We start from the raw sequence: 18,156 nt of genomic DNA on the forward strand, positions 1-18,156 counted from the left end.
GGGGTTCCTTTTTGGGTTCTGCCATCATGTATCAAGTAGGAGTCTGGAGGTGGACAACTTGTATTATTCTGTTCATAGGTTGAGAACCAGGGGAGTCATATCCAAATCTGATAGAGGGCACTGCATTTCACCAGGAGATCCTGGACTTAGATTGGATGAATTCACTGAACGAGATTTGAGGTTGTAACTCTTGAAGAGGGAGTGAAGGGTTCTATAGGAGGGAGGAAAATGAACCAGAAGGATGGATCATATAATTTTTTTCTTCCCTCTTCCCCTCATGCTATTTTCTTCACTAGAAAATCTTCTTCCCCACATTTCTGACCAAACCCCTCTAAGCTTTTTGAGTTAAGACTAAATAACCATCCCTTCCCTAGAGCATTTTCCCCTACAACAGAAAAACGTTATCTGTCCTTTGACTAGAAGCCTACGACAGTCTATCTGTATCTTTTTACAGCTCATTGACACCAAGATTAGCTATCAAGTGGTGTGGTTTAGGCCTTATTCTCTCACTTTTCTGAACTTCAATTTCCCCCAACTGTATAACATGAACATACACATCAAGATAATGGGAATATAGTGAGAATTAAATGAAATAATTATGAAATTATTCAAAGGAAGACACCCAGTTACTATTTGTTTCACCCCATCTACTACTTTTCAAGACAGAAAGATATCTAAGATTTTTTAAGAGGCATGCACATATTGGCTCTGAATGATGTCATTTTAAGAAAATTAGGCTGGCTGCAGTGGCTCACACCTGTAATTCCAGCACTTTGGGAGGCCAGGGCAGGAGGATCACGAGGTCAGAAGTTCGAGACCAGTCTGGCCAACACAGTGAAACCCTGACTCTACTAAAAATTCAAAAAATGAGCTGGGCGTGGTGGCGTGTGCCTAAAATCCCAGCTACTCCAGAGGCTGAGGCAGGAGAATCGCTTGAACCCAAGAGGCGGAGGTTGCAGTGAGCAGAGATCGCGCCATTGCACTCCAGCCTGGGCGACAGAGCAAGACTCCATCTCAAAAAAAAAAAAAAAAAAAAAGAAATTTAATTAAAATGTCTTCACTAAAATACGTTTTGAACTATGGTTCAGACTATTAGTCTTTTATAGTGTTTCTCAGGTAGACAGTCCTTTGGTCTCCTGAGCACAACTGAGACGATCTCAGGTGCCCCAGGCATAATGAGAGACTGTTCCTTTCCTGCATATATGGTGTGATGTCGTCTCATGATGTTCACTGACAAAATAAATCACAGAAAAAAATGCTAAAGTTTCAGGGAAATGGTAAAACAAAGAAAAAAGAAAACAAAATAATTTATTTCCTTTGTGCGTGTGTGTGTGTGTGTGTGTGTGTGTTTTCTAGCAGTTCCATTTACTTATTTTTAAAGGTTATCACCTGCTTCTCTCTGGCTAAAAATAAATTAGTGAACAAATTTTCCAGAAGGCTTTTCTTTGAAAACTCTAAAACTGCAATGAGTGGTGCCTAGACTGAGGATTTTGAAGCTAATAACAACCAGAGAAAGCTAAGACTGGGTGAGGAATGAGGAGGAGAAGGACATTGTGTCTATCTTGGTAGCAAAGTCACATTCTTATCACAGCCCTGACAGCTGCTCTGATTCATACATAGATGACAATGAAGCTGTGATTAAACTCATTGTTTTTCATTTGTTTTTATTCTCGTCATTTTTTTAATATAGCCAGATGTTTGGCATCTTGGAGTGAAAGCAAGCAACTAAGTTTTTATGGATGCATGTATAGAAATACACATGCAGGCATTCGAGACATTTCTCCCATATCCTGTGGAATGGCATGGTCGTGGAGATGTCAAGGGGGCCATTTCTGGTGCACTGTAATCTCCCGTCCACCTCCATGTGAGCCCCCAACCCAACATACACATGCACACCCACACACAAATCAGTACATTTCTCTACATTTATGCATCGCAACTTGTGTCTGTATCTGTAGAACAGGAGAGATTTTGTAGTGAGCCAGATTCAGAAATAAAATGGAGGCAGATTAGGATAGTGTCACCTCAGTTTTCTACCACATTCTGGTGACCTGGGTAACGTGGGCGAGCCAGTGGAAGTCGGAAGCTATTGCAAATATTCAAGAGATGTTTTCAGAGGCTCTAGGCATTTGCCAAATTGTTCACGCCAAGAGGATCAAATGAGGCATTAAGTAAACTAGAAAATAGTTCTCCATGCTTCAGCAGGGAATTCAGACAGGGGCTGCAACCCTGCAGAAAGGAAACTTAGGAGCAGGCGTGTACCAGTCCAGACAGTGGGAGTGGTCTGTCCTGAGGGGCTGGCCATGGGTTGTTCATTGTCTGCGGAAATGTAGAAACAGTGACACTGACCCAATGTCAGTCGCTCGTTTCTATTACAATGTATCAGACTTTCTAAACACCATCAGTGATAAAGCACTCTCAAAACAAAACCAACATAAAACTACCTCTCTTCTTCAAATTGTACACAACCACTGCTGCTGCTGTTGCCGTTGAAGTACACATACACAGTCACAACACAGGTTCGCTTCAAATTAGTGTTATCTTTCAAATTACTTTTCTTTAAATAAACATGATATTCTCTAAGGAGGTTAAATTCTTAGAATTCTTGGAGAGTCAGGTCCTGATATCAAGGGGCTCAGACACCTGTTAAGGGTTTCAAGAGCGAGTTTGTGAAGATTCAAAATCATCCAGCTTGCTCTGGGTGAGGTTCATGTACCCGTCCCATGTGCCGCATGATGCCGAGGATTCAAGGTGAAGTTGAGAGCACAGACATTGCAAAGAAAAAGACAAAGAAATGAGATCATGAGCAATGCTATCTTTTTTATCTTTATTTATTTATTTATTTATTTATTTATTTTGATGGAGTCTCACACTGTCTCCCAGGCTAGAGTGCAGTGATGCAACCTCGGCTCACTGCAACCTCCCCCTCCGGGGTTCAAACGAATCTCCTGCCTTAGCCTCCCGAGTAGCTGGGGTTACAGGTGCCTGACACCATGACTGGCTAATTTTTGTATTTTTTTTTTAGTAGAGATGGGATTTCTCCATATTGGCCAGGCTGGTTTCAAATTCCTGACCTCAGGTGATCCACCTGCCTCGGCCTCCCAAAGTGCTGGGATTATAGGCATGAGCCACCACGCCAGCCCTAATGCTGTCCTTGCCGGTTTCATTTATGCTTAACATTCACTACAGTGAAGCACTGTGTGAATTGTGAGATGTAAGATTTCTGTTTGGTGGGTGCAGATTTTAGTTAATAAGTAAAATAATTAAATTTAATAACATTTGAAAATTGAATTTTGATCTCTTTTATTAAATTATTTTAGAACTAAGGAACAATACAGAAAATAGTGATTATAATGAAAAGCAAGTTTGCCGAAAAGAACCAGGCTGTGCAAATGCCTTCTGGACTCCATGGCTTGGGAACACCAGAGCTGGTTTCATTGGCTTAGTCAGAGAGCTATTTCAGCAGATAGAAGCACTGAGGCTTGCCCCAGTGGGAGAAACCAAGTGGGCGGCAGGGCAGGAGAGGAGAAGTAGGGGGATTGATGGGTGGTGCCTGCAGGTGGTTGCCTGGTTTGTGGAAGCCATGACTCCTTTGGTATTCCGCAAAATAACTAAAGAACTCGTTAACAAGTGCTTTAAACCTCGATCTTCCATTGATGTGCTGCCAGGCAATGGGTTTAGATCCATCAACCTCCCCATTTATGAAAACCATAGCTTTCATGTGTCTGGACTTTCTCTCTTTCTAGTACTCACCCATACCTTATCTCACAGGCACTTACAGCAAGTTGATCAGGCTCCAAGAACCCAAACTTCTGAGAGCACATAAGACCTTGAGAAAGATTATTTCAATAAACATAGCTAATATATATTGAGAAATACTCTATTTCAGGTGGACATTCTTCTAATTTAAAAAAATGAAAAAAAAAAAAAAACAAATACAGAGAATTTAAATAATTTGTCAAGGATGTATAAAGTTATTCATGTAGGAAGTAGCTGTGTAGGATTTTATCTCAGGGACCCATTCAAGCATGTGCTCTCTTAAGCAAGTAATCTTTTTGATTTTTGATATGGTTTGGCTGTGTCCCCACCCAAATTTTATCTTGAATTGTAGCTCCCATAATTCCCATGTGTCATGGAAGGGACCCTAAATCATGGGGGTGGGTTTTTCCCCTGCTGTTCTTGTGATAGTGAGTAAGTCTCCTGAGAACTGATGGTTTAATAAAAGGGAAGTTCCCCTGCACATGCTCTCTCTTGCCTGCCACCATGTAAAATGTGACTTTGCTCCTCATTCACCTTCAGCCATGATTGTGAGGCCTCCTCAGCCATGTGGAACTGTGAGTCAATTAAACCTCTTTCCTTTATAAATTACCCATCTCAGATATATCTTTATTAGCAGCATGAGAACAGACTAATACAACTATCATAAAAGTGCTGCTTTTAAAAATATTCCCCCCTCAATGTCTTCCCATTTAAGATTTACATTTTATTAATGCACCTGTTAATATCTTTCCCAACACTACATTGGTGCATCTGCATTCCATAACCGTTTGTTCAAGTAAGGTCCTAGTATCTCCTTAGTCCCAATGTATGTAACTTTATGGTATACTAGACTAGATAGTACCAGTCCTAGTCATAATAATTCACAATTCAGATCACTTCATTTAGTAGTCATAGTGTTCTCAGGGCTGGAAACACAGAAACACCCAACATGGCATTCAAGTATCATAGTTTTTGATTGATTGATTTTCTACTCAATCTAAGACAAACCAAGAGAAATAACAGCTTACTGCCTCCTCCAATCCAGGAAAATATTGCAAGCAACCTAGTGAACTCGACAAAAATATAGGTATTTGCTTCCCTTTACCTTCCAGATTCTCATATATCAGTGTTAATTCCTGGGTCCCATCTCATGCCTCAAAGCTCTCTTTGTTGTATAGCTTTTTAAAATTTTGTTTACTAAATTTGCTTAAGTTTGTTTTCTTTCGCTTAAACATGAATATAATGTTTCTATTTTACTATCCAATTATTCTACATTTGAAAATTTTCAATCTATATCGAAATCCTAATGTTTGCCCTATTTCTCTTTCCTGATCTTACCTGACAACCCTTGTAGTAGTCAGGGTAGGCCAGTTTATGCTGCAGCAACAAATAAACCCAACCCCTCAACCCAGTGACTTATGAAAATAAAAATCCTTTTATTTTCACCCCCAGGCCAATAGGGACATCCTCTTACTCTAGTTATTTATGACTCCAGCATGTGGAAGCATCATTCAAATATGTAAGAAGCAAACAAGGTGAAGAGAGCAAGACACATTATTCATTGACCATCAAACCTTCATTATTGACGTGACTGACAAAAGTTCTCTGCATTTTAATTGGTCAAATTAAGTGACATGATTGTGCCTGATTTCAGTAGGAGTGAGAAAGAACAATCTACATTGTGTGCCACTGTGAAGAGCCTTCACTGCTGGGATAATCACGTGATTATTCACTGTTATAAACCAATGATAAGAAGGAAAAGTGACATGTCACTCAACTTTTCTGTTACTTTAGTTAAAGCCTTTCAGTAACCTAAATTCAAAGAAAAACAATAGAAACATAAACTTCAAAATAAACTTTCCAGTTCCTTCTGTAATATTATATCCCAATGTAGCAACCTTTTTGGATTTACAGTTTGCACAGCCCATTTGATATTCTAGGAATTATAATAATATTTTAAAACTATATAATGCTTTACCTGCTTCTCAAATTTTCAGATTTCTGCTCTTTGATACCAATATTACACAGCTCATAACACACCTTACTGGTAGTCAGGATCGCACATACAAGGCCCAGGCTGCGTAGTAAATCAGGTGTGATATCTGCCCTCTCCTTAATTAAGTTTTCTAGTTTTTACTCTATTAAAGCATCATCAGACCATGGCTTCTGAGGTTTGAGAATCTGCTGACACTGCATTCCTAAGGGAAGCCAGTGATACTAATGGAATAAAGATGGGAAGGGGAGGAAGACTGTCATGTAGAGAGAGAGGCTTTGATGATCGAGATCGCATTAACACAAAGGGGATGAGAGAGGATACGGTGGATGGTGTAACCTTCAGAAATACAGAGCAGGTGGTTCCAGGAAGGAAGAGCAATCATTGTAATATGGGTGTGTCCATGTACACCTGGAAATAAAGCAAAGGAGGTGGGGGGGCACAGGCACAGCCTCCTCTGTAGACAGTCACATTTTCATCTAAGCAAGGAGGTAAGAAGATCATGTACGACAAAGAACAGGAAGATGTAGGCAAGGTCCTTGCCCTCTTATCATCACTTTTTGCATCTGTGAAACCGGAATCTAGGACCTCTTTCCTTCCTCCTTCCTTCCCTCCTTTCTCTCTTCTTTCATTCTTTCCTTTAGTTCAATGAATATTTTGAAAATCTTGTATTTACTGAGTTCTATTCTGGGGGCTTAGGTCCAGCAATGAACTCAACACACTACGTACTTGCTTTCTTGGTATGGAGATACACACACACACACACAAACACACACACACACACCCTGATATGGTTTGGCCATGTCCCCACCCAAATCTCATCTTGAATTGTAGTTCCCATAATTCCCATGTCTTGTGGGAGGGACTCATTGATCTGATGGTTTTATAAGAGGAAACCCCTTTCACTTCATTCTCATTCTGTCTTGCCCGCTGCCATGTAAGACATGCCTTTTGCCTTCCACTATGACTGTGAGACCTCCCCAGCCCCACGGAACTGTGAGCTCTTTAAACCTCTTTTTCTTTATAAAACACCCAGTCGCAGGTATGTCTTTATTAGCAGCGTGAAAACAGACTAACACACCCCAATACATATATGTTGTAGTCTCATTTATCAATTGTGAAGAAAAAACAGGATAAAAGGACATAGATGATGGGAATGGGAGTTGCCTCTGGAGATGGCAGGTCAGCACACATCTAACTGAAGTGACAAAGCAGCTGTCATGTAGACATCCTTGGAAAGAGTGTTTCAGGCAGAGCAGGCATCATGGAGAAAAGTGGGAAAGTGTTCCCAGTATTCAAGGAAGAATAATAGGCCAAGGATATCTGCAGCCAAAGAAGCCAGGAAGTCATAAAAAAAAGGGTAGGAGTGGCAAGGCCATGCAGAGGACACTAGGAATTATGAAGTTTGTTCCCACTGTAATGAGAAGACTTTGGAGAGTTTTGAACAGAAGAATAATATTATTTTCAATTACAAAGATGAAACTGAATGTTGTATGGACAGAGGTCACCGAGAAGAATTAGACCATTCTGATAAACCTTCAACACATAGGTACCCAGTGAACGTTTGGTGAAAAATAAATAAATGAATTATTTATTCCCTGTATTCTTGTCACTTAAAGGTGAAAAAATTATGTAGGAACCTGATGCATATTTGCTGTGTGTGCACATGAATGAGTAGGCAACACTTGTCACTGTCTGGTTCCCAGCATCTAGTGCCAGGTTCTCTATTCAAGATGAGCCATCTGGAGGGAGGACAGACATGTGACTTGGATGGGGGCAACTGAAGCCCCCTCTTATTTCTTCGAGTCAGTAACACAGTGACAGTGGCATGTAGCCCAGTCCAATCCAAAGATGTGACCTCCGCCAGCTTTCAGAGAACCTCATCCGCAGGAGGCAATTTGTTAGGGCCTCCAGATTTCAGTCCACACTGTGAGTTTCCAAGAACATTTTAACAAATATCCATCGTGCTTAAGACAATGTCATGGACACTGTTATTGCCATAGCTAGTTCCCTTCCTGTCCCTTTTTCCAGATCTGCACATTCATCCCTCTGCTTCTGCATGAAGTGATACTGATTGTACCTGACATATTCAAAAAGATATCTTGGACACTGGAGCCGCATATCAGCTTGTAGGAAGATCCCGAGGTCGGTGAGTTGAGAGTTTTACATATATCCTTACCCTACCGCAAACATACACAGAGCCTACTGTTAATTCTTAACAGCCAACTCATGTAACTAACGTGGAAGCCCAGACACCCAGCTCCTTTTGCTTGAGGCAGGACTAACTGAGGCGTCTGGCACACTGAGGGCTTCCTTCACAATCAGGCTGAACCTGGAGTTACTCTTGAAATTGCAGCCATGTTTGTCTCTTTTCCATTCCCTTTCATGCTTCAACCACCCCTTTCTGTTTTCTCTTGTTTTCTCTAAATATGTATTATTTAGAAAATAATACATATATAAGGCCCCTGGTAAAATTTGAATTTTAGTTAAATAACAATTGTTGCTCTTGCTGCTGTAGTTCTCGTTTTCGTTTTGATTTGTTTCAGTACGAGTACATCTGATGCAGTATTTGTGATACAGTGATACTGAAATATTATTTGTTGCTTATATAAAATTGAAATTTAACTAGATATTCAATATTTTCTATGGTATCCCTAGCTAGAAAGTCTACCACCCAGAAACCACCTGCACCCTTATTCTTTGCTCAGGGTCTGCTTCTGGGAAAATTATTTCAAAACAGGCAGTTGGAGTCAATTTCTGTTGTCTACCACCAGTAAAACTGAGTAAGGCAGATATATTCTGTTTCCAGAGTTATACGAAAAGGATAATATATAACCTTTACAGTCCTGTAACAAGCAACTATAAAAGTAGATATTGTGTTGGATATTATTCATTGGCTCCTCCAAATCCATTTTCTACCATTTCCACCTTTGTCTATGCCCTAAGGGCTGAATGACTGAACTTTGTATGAAGCATAACCCGTCCTATCCTGCCCTATGACCTTGGGGGTTTTGGGGGTAGGAACCATGGAAAACCCCCACAGGAAGTCTGAGTATGGCAGGCAGAAGATACATGTTTTGGTGTTCATGTACCTGATCCTTTCCCTGTCAGGCCAAGTGTTTAAGCAGCTATACTTCTCCACTTAAGGCCCCAGCTCCTGTCTGTGGCCTCATCTCCTGCTCTGTTCTCTGTTGATTTTAGTGGCTTCTTACTTACTCCTCTTGAGCTCTCAAGTCTAGGGGTAAAAACCCTCTTTATTTTGTCTAGCCCACGGATGCTTCACTACCCCTTATAAATTTCCCTTACTTTGGCCCACACCTTTGTAAATATTCCTATATTAATAATTATTCTTCCATCAACACTTTGCCATGTTTCTGCCAGGGCCCCAACTAATCCAAACATGAAAGCATTAAAAACAAACCCACCCAAAGTCGTAGTAGAAATTATTCTTATCTTATTGTAATAACATTTTTATTAATAATATCTGGGATATTACTAATATCCCAAATTTAATTTATTTAATAACTTAATACATAATGATGTGATTAATTAATTGCTTTTTTTTAAAGGCAGAGTCTTGCTCTGTCACTCAGGATGGAGTGCAGTGGCATGATTTTGGCTCACTGCAGCCTTTGCCTCCCAGGTTCAAGCAATTCTTGTGCCTCAGCCTCCTCAGGAGCTGGGATTACAATCGTGCACCACTACACCTGGTTAATTTTCATATTTTTAGTACAGATGGAATTTCACCATGTTTCCCAGACTGGTCTTGAACTCCTGACCTCAAGTGATCCACCCACCTTGGCCTTCCAATGTGCTAGCAGCCACTGTGCCTAGCCTGAAAGGTAAATTTAATTAATCTATTATTAATTTATTAATTTAATGTAGATATAATTTTACATTTAAGTCAATGTTTCCAATTTATCTATAATATGTATATTGCTTTTATAGCAATATTGGAAACCTAAAATATGAAGTTTATTTAACAATTAAAGGAGTTATTTTAAATGTTGCCCTTCATTGATGGTCAGAACGTGGACTTTGATGCCGGATAAACATGAGTTTGTTTCTTGGACCAAATTCATAGTAGGTATAAAACCTTAGTTACGTTATCTTTGCAGATTGCAATTTTGATACCTACTAACTTAGAATAAGTGAACTTACTTTGTGGAAAGTAAGTTGTGAAGAAGAAACTTAAAATGTACTTAAAGTTCCTAGCACAATATGGTATTTGTGTTATAGACAGAATAATTGGTGGCCATTTGTACCCACTTACATATTATTGGATTTAACCTGAAATTTTCTCTAGTTTTGTGATAGTAGTAATTTGCAAAAATTTTTAAGAATCGTAAGCACTCTATATGCAATATATGACCTCATAAATACAGGCAATCATTATCATGAGGGAGAGAAGAGATGGAAGCCAGACCAGGTACAAGAAAATGGTTTCTAGTCTTTCTCCAGGACTGTAATAAATTACGAGATCAACTATAACAACAAAAATAACATTCTTGTGGGAGTTTAGAAAAGGTTAATGTTTCTAAGTAAAGAAAGTTTTTGTGGACGCTAAATAGTAATGACCTTAATCTTCCTGATTGCTAAGACTATTGCTCTCTTGCCCAGCTGAATCCTAATATGGCTTCTTACTCTAATAGGATTAAGCCTGGAACAATTCTGAGGCCAGTACCTGAATGAGGCACACTTGTTACCTGCACCCATGTTCCTAGAGGTGGGGTGCGGTGGCTCATGCCTGTAATCCCAGCACTTTGGGAGACTGAGACAGGAGGATCACTTGAGGTCAGGAGTTCCAAAACAGCCTGGCCAACATGGCAAAACCCTGTCTCTACTAAAAATACAAAAATTAGCTGGGCGTGGTGGCGCACACCTGTAATCCCAGCTACTCAAGAGGCCAAGGTAGGAGAATTGCTCGAACCCAGGAGGCAGAGGCTGCAGTGAGCCAAGATTGTACCACTGCCCTCCAGCTGGGGCGACAGACTGAAACTCTGTCTCAAAATATACACACATATATATATGGCTTGAGACAACCAACATTACCTGGGGAAGCTCCAGGAAGGAGGAAGGAGTACCAGGGATTCCTGAGCCAGGAAGCAAGGATGTAGTTCTTTTTTAAAGTCATGGTTTTATTACATCAAAGGCAAGCACGATCTGGGTTTAGAATCCAGGACAAAGGATGTATTTATCCTTTTTCACTTCTCTGTGCTAACATTATCCCTCTAATATTGGGTTAAACCTGTCATCATACAGATTAAGGGAGAAATATAATCCTCACATATACCTCCTCCATCATAATATGCTTTCTTAGCTCTGTTGACTTAAAGATGATGTTCAAGCAATCCACCATGGCACACGTTTACCTACGTAACAAACCTGCACATCCTGCACAGGTACCCCCAAACTTAAAATTAAAATTAAAATAATTTAATCAATAAATAAAGATGGTATTCAGACTCATTTTCATGACAAACGTAGAGTACCTTTGATGTAGAATTTCTGTCTACCTCTCCTGCACCTCCCCTCTTTTTTTTTTTTTGAGGTGGAGTCTTGCTCTGTCGCCCAGGCTGGAGTGCAGTGGCGTGATCTCGGCTCACTGCAAAGCTCTGCCTCCCGGGTTCATGCTATTCTCCTGCCTCAGTCTCCTGAGTAGCTGGGACTACAGGCGCCCGCCACCACGCCCGGCTAATATTTTGTATTTTTAGTAGAGAGAGGATTTCACCGTGTTAACCAGGATGGTCTCGATCTCCTGACCTCATGATCCGCCCACCTTAGCCTCCCAAAGCGCTGGGATTACAGGCATGAGCCACCGCACCCGGCCTCCTGCCCCTTTTTGTAAATCAATATCCCAAATGTCTTCATGCTAATCTGACTAGTAATTGTTACTCTCCAACCTCACAAGCATCTCAAGCACACAGTTAGTGACCATGAGCACCTCTGCATCCCCTCATTTCTCCTCCATGAAACAGATTATTGGAACTGTTTTTTTGTTTTGTTTTGTTTTGTTTTGTTTGAGATGGAGTATTGCTCTATTGCCCAGGTTGAAGTACAGTGGTATGATCTCGGCTCACTGCAGCCTCTGCTTCCTGGGTTCAAGCAATTCTGCTACCTCAACCTCCCGAGTAGCTGGGATTACAGGCGCACGCCAGTATGCCTGACTAATTTTTGTATTTTTGGCAGAGACAGGGTTTTGCCATGTCGGCCAGGCTTGTCTCGAACTGCTGACCTCATGTGATCCACCTGCCTCGGCCTCCCAAAGTTCTGAGATTACAGGCATGAGCCACTGGGTCTAGCCTGAAACTTTTTTTTTTTTTTTAAACGGAACTTATAGGGAGTCACATTCTTCCTTTGGTTCAGTTTCCCATGCTTCATATCCCCACCAAAATAGCAAAGCCTCTACATCCACCATCAGGGCCTGGATACAGCAAAGGCAGTACATTTGTTCCCCGAGTAGGCCGGCTGTTTCCAGTGATCCCTTCAAGCAGCATGCTGGAAGCGTGAGCAGCCTGTCTGCTCCATGTCATCTCCTTCAAAAACTCCGGCACGCCCATTGACAGGCACGGGAATCATCTTCTTGCTGTTTTGTCAGGTGTGAAATACCATGAAATAAATTGAAAATTATTTTCTCTAGGCTTCCAATGAACAAACAAAATGAATCCTGGAAGTTCATCTGGGGCCTTGCCTGGCTCACCAGCATATGTCTTCAGGCAAGATTTGGGTGGAAAAAGCTTACACGGGGAGAGTTTCCATGAAACTGGAAGCTTCATGGAAACTCAAAGTTGCCCAAGGAGCCAGAGGTCAGGCCTGCCTACCATCTCTGTGTTTTTAATGTACACACACCTAAGAGCTGGCAGAGATCAGCAAATTAAAGGGTTGGTTTTGGAAGCAAAGATCAGTAAGATCAGTAAGAAAACTCCAGTGACAATGCACCTGGTTTTCTTGTAGACAAAACGCTTCAATGGAAGAAGGTGGGGACTAGTATTGGTTCGGAAAGCAAGGTCCAGTTTTGATGGGGAAAGGGAATCAGTTCTGGAGGCAGGAAGGTGTCCTCGCCAGATGAAGAGACCTGTGATGTGCAAGCCCTGGTGGAAGGTATGGCATCCACTGCTGCAAGTGGATGTGGGGCTCCCTTTGTTTCAGTCACAGCCCCAGAAGGGATTTAGTATTATTGGGGAAATTGCTACTGGTGAGAAACTGGCAGAAAGTCTGTTTCATGATGCTTTTACAGTAGTCAGGGTTGGCCAAGTCTTAAGGAAGAATTCAGATACTAATGCAAAAGAAGGTTTGAGATGGGAGGAGGGGCCACAGTCACTCTCTGGAAGCCGGGGCCTTGGAAGCAGCTCTGGCAGCAGCCTCTCCTCCCATCTCTTTAGAAAAAGTAGCTGCACATCCAGGGAGCCTTTGTCTTCCTCAACATACATACAGACCTCTGTAAATTAGATGTTTGCTGTTAAGTTTGCAGATGAGTGCCTGTAGACCCAGCTCGCCTTGGCCTCCCAAAGTGCTGGGATTACAGGCGTGAGCCACCGCGCCCGGCCACAGGTTACTCTTTAAGAGTTAGATAGGAAATTCTGGAAATCTACTGTAGGGCATGCTGACTATGGTAAAAAATAATGTGTTGTGTACTTGAAAATTGCTAAGAGAAATTTGAAGTGTTCTCTTCACAAAAAATGATAAATAAGAGATATTATGGATATATTAATAAGCTTAATGTATTAATTGCACTATGTATACATATGCAAAATGTCACAATTTTAGCCATAATTATATGTAATTTTTATTCATCAATTAAAATAATAATATATTTAAATGGTAAAAAAAAAAAAAGTTTGCAGATGAGGATTCTAGATAGCCAGCAGTGACTGAATTGCGCATGCGATAAATGCACCCTAAGCATCTTTCTTTGGTACCTCGTTTTAACTCAGCAAAATCAGATAGCACTAGTAGGAAAGAAGCCAAGGAATCTGCTTGGTAAGTTTTTAAAGTAAAGAGAAAATGATGTTTTAGAGGTGAATACATGGCACATCAGATGGGACATAGGATGGAAACTCTCCACAGCAATGAAGGCTTCACTGAGTCTATATGCCCCTGTGGAAACAGACAATGGAACAGCTGAATGCCTGGTAGAGTATGTATGAGTTGAAGATCCAAGCCGCTTCCATTGCCTTTTATCACAGACATGACTTAGCAAAGGCCTGGCATCCATGTCCCTCTCACCTCTCTGGGTCTTGGCCCTGATGCCCTCTGCTGTTTTAGTTTCCACCTCCTTTTCTGTCTCCCAAACTCTAAGTCGTTTTACAGCTTGTTGGCTTGTGACCATAATCTAACTGCATTTTTTTTATTTGCTTTTAAATCGAATTTAAATGTTTTTAGTTACTAATACGCTGTTGCCAGTAAAAGAGTCGATATTACATACTTTACTTCTGCTTTATACACTTTCTTAACTTCCTGATGGCTATTATGTGTCTGTGTGCCTACCAGTGAGTCTCCCTTCGCGTCACCCAGGAAGCCTTTCCTCTCCGCCCTGTGATGATTAATGCTGAGTTTCAACTTGATTGGATTGAAGGATGCAAACTATTGTTCCTGGGTGTGTCTTTGAGGGTGTTGCCAAAGGAGATTAACGTTTGAGTCAATGAACTCAGAGAGGCAGACCCACCTTCAATCTTGGTGGGTATACTCAAATCAGCTGCCAGCAAGGCCAGGATAAAAGCAGGCAAAGGAACGTGGAAAGACTAGACTGCCGGAGTCTTCCGGCCTCCATCTTTCTCCAGTGATGGTTCTTCCTGTCCTCGAACATCAGACTCCAAATTCTTCAGCTTTTGGGCTCTTAAACTTACACCAGTGATTTGCCAGGAGCTCTTGGGCCTTCAGCCACAGACTGAAGGCTACACTGTCAGCTTCTCTACTTTTGAGGTTTTGGGACTTGGACTAGCTTCCTGGCTCCTCAGCTTGCAGATGTCCTGTTGTGGGACTTCACCTTTTGATCGTGTGAGTCAGTTCTCCTAATAAACTCCCCTTCAGGTATTTACCTATCCTTATAGTTCTGTTCCTTTAGTGAACCCTGACTAATACACCTTTAATATAAACTGAGCGATCTTGTTATGAGTTCCCACAAAAAAGCATTCCTATACACACCATAGCTCTTATTACCCTGCACCTTTCTTGAAAATAGGAGTCAGTATTTTATCTATGTCACCAATACCTACTATGGTGCTTGACACATATACATGCTCTTTTATCTATCTATCATCTATCATCTATCTATCATCTATCCATCCATCCATCCTCATCTACCTCTCTATTTAGTTTTAAGGATTCTGAAAACAGAATATTCAGATAATGCTGAGAAATTGTGCCATTCAACAGATGATAAAAGAAGCTCAAGGCTGTTAATGTAGAAAAGTTAAACCATTTGAGGACACAAATGTTTTTATAATGCACCATTTCATAATACAGCAAACTATTCCACTTTTTTCCCCTAATTGCATGCACTGTATTTTTATTGGACCATGCACTCTGTAGGAGCAGAGAGCCTTCTTGCTACTTCTGCATTACGAAGTCTCCAGAGCCCTGCAGATGGTATATGTGCAGTAAATCTATTATAAATGAAGAAAATCTCTGAAGCCTCGGGGATAAGGAAGCATGTTTATTTGCTTTTCAAAATGTAGAGCTAGGTCCCACGGGTGGTACTTAAAAGGAAGAGGACTCAAATTCTCTGAGAGAGGGGATGAAATGACTGGAGTGGCACAAACATCTGATGGACTATTTAGTGAGAATCATGAGTGTCGGGGTTCACAGCCATTTGAGATCCCTCTTCAAAAGTACACTCTTCCCTTTGAAGCCATGTGGTTTGACACTCTCATAACTGCAAGTCCCTGGCACTCTATCAAGAAGAGATTTATTAAATGTAACAGACCAGAATATTATTACATAAAGAACACTGTCCCTTAGCTGTAATCAAATTACGCAGCCATCTGATGGTTTCCCTCATTTCCTGAGCAGTTTATATTTTCTATCGCTGCTACTTGGTGAGAACCAGATTTGTGTCTATCCACCGTGCTGGACACAACCACATTGGAAATCATATCTCCAATATCAATTGAATAGAAATATTGGAGGACTCAGTACCAGGTGGTGTTTTAGTTTGTTGGATATTTACTGCTATTTTGCTGCTTGTTTTTTGATACAAATTTCTCTTTGATGTTCCAACAAAAGTTAAAGTAGCCAATTAGTGACCCTTGATTTTTATTCCACCCTATTACTTCTAGTTTCTGAATAGTTTTTGAAAATCTTTTGAAGTGTTATCTCCAGTGATTTACATAGAAGTGGAAGGTTGTGAAGTTGATAGTTGGCTATCATGATGATGGTATGATATAAGAACCCAGGGATACCTGATATGACTCTTCAGCCAAACATGACTCCACAGGTGAGTGAAACATGAAGACATTGAGACATCTGCAAGTTGGAAGCAGCCAGGGTGACAATTCACAATTAGGTAGGGCTTTAGACACAACTCCCAGTCAAACTTGAGTAAGCTGTCATGGACACAAATGAATTGCAAGTCTCATATGCTGTATGAGCCATCTATGAATTTGATTCCTTTTAGCCTCATCACCAAAAGTCACACTCTAAGTTGTTGTCAAGACATATTTTGCTCTGTGGGCTAATCCCAAGCTATATCCGGTGTGTCAGGCAACTATTTAACAACACGCGTGAGACCCTGGGAAGTCCTTCATCTAGCTCAGAGGGTCTACCAGGCATCACCTTAATTATTTATGAATTCTTAAATATTTAAGCTTTGACTTCAGGTTTAATTTGACTTAGAGAATTGTATTTCCTAGGGAGAGTCTAGCTCAGAAACAGCTTTAGTTTTCACTTGGCAATTTGGATATCTTCTCTATGTATGTCCTGCTGATAGACTTGTACTATGTACAGTTGACCCTTGAACAACATGGGGTTGAATTGCACAAGACTACTAATACACAGACTTTCTGCTACTTCTGCCACCGCTGATACAATAAGACCAACCCCTACTCATCCTCCACCACCCCAGGCTACTCAACATAAAGACAATAAGGATGTAGACCTATATGATGATCAACTTCCACTTAACGGATAGGGCATATATTTTCTCTTCCTTATGCTGTTCTCAATACAATTTTCTTTTCCTCTAGCTTACTTTATTGTGAGAATGCTGTATATAATATATATAGCATACAACATATGCATTAATCGACTGTTCATATTATCACTAAGGCTTCCAGTCAACAGTAGGCTATAAGTAGTTAAGTTTGCAGGAAGCCAAAAGTTGTACACAAATTTTAAACTCCATGGGGGTGCTAGTTTTCCCTCACCTCCACATTATTCAGGGATCGGCAGTACCTAGGACCAACTAACTGTTATCTATAGCATACTGACTGGAGACTTGTTCAGTTAAACCAAAAGTTTGTTTGGTACCTTTTTTTGTACCTTTCAAAATGCTGTAGTCTGTGTTTCTGCCATTTACTTTGAAACTCCATGAAAGGGACTGCCATTTACCCAGCCAGCTCCAAAAGTTACCTCAATGTTTTCCCAGCCTCTGGTGTTTCCTCGCTTTTCAGCTTCTTTCTGCCACTTTTTATCAAAGCCAATGAAATATATTACGTTAGTTCCCGAGTCCTAGATTCCAATTTCTGTATTAGTTAACTATTACTATTTAACAAAAATCTCAAAACCTAATTACTTAAAATAACCACTTATTTAGCTTGTGATTCTGTATTTTGGAAAACGTCTGGGTTCAATCTTTGCTAAACTTTTGGCTGTGCTCTCTTTTGTGTCTGCGGCTTGTAGTGGGAAGTTATTCTACTTGTCCTTGATCATGTTGTCTTATATTTTCCAGCAGGCTAGACCATCTGGCCTTCTGATGACTCAATAGCTGATTGCACATACATGAGTGAGCGAAGCTGGGAAATAAGAATCACCCGTTTGAATCCAGATTAAATGCCCAACTCAGAATTTTAAAGCTAAATATGTGGTTGTTGTTTTAAGTCCCAGTATTTAGGGGTATAAAAGCTAACTCTTATTACTACAGGACATGTCAAAAACCTACAGAATGTATACTTCCCAATGTCTGTGGAATTAAGGCAGAAAGGCTACTGAAGTCTGCATACTTAAAAGTCTCTTGTATATCTATATAGAAACAAGTAAAAATAAATGAATAATAAATAAATAAATAGGAAGAAAGAATGAGACAGAATTGGTTAGAAAAAGACTAAAAGAATAAGAGAAGGTTGGGAGCAGTAGCTCACCCCTGTAATCCCAGCACTTTGGGAAGCTGAGGCAGGCAGATCATGAGGTCAGGAGTTTGAGACCAGCCTGACCAACATGGTGAAACCCTGTCTTTACTAAAAATACAA

This window comes from Chlorocebus sabaeus, chromosome 8 (genome assembly GCF_047675955.1).
Source record: "Chlorocebus sabaeus isolate Y175 chromosome 8, mChlSab1.0.hap1, whole genome shotgun sequence".
In the NCBI taxonomy this organism is placed as follows: Eukaryota; Metazoa; Chordata; class Mammalia; order Primates; family Cercopithecidae; genus Chlorocebus; species Chlorocebus sabaeus.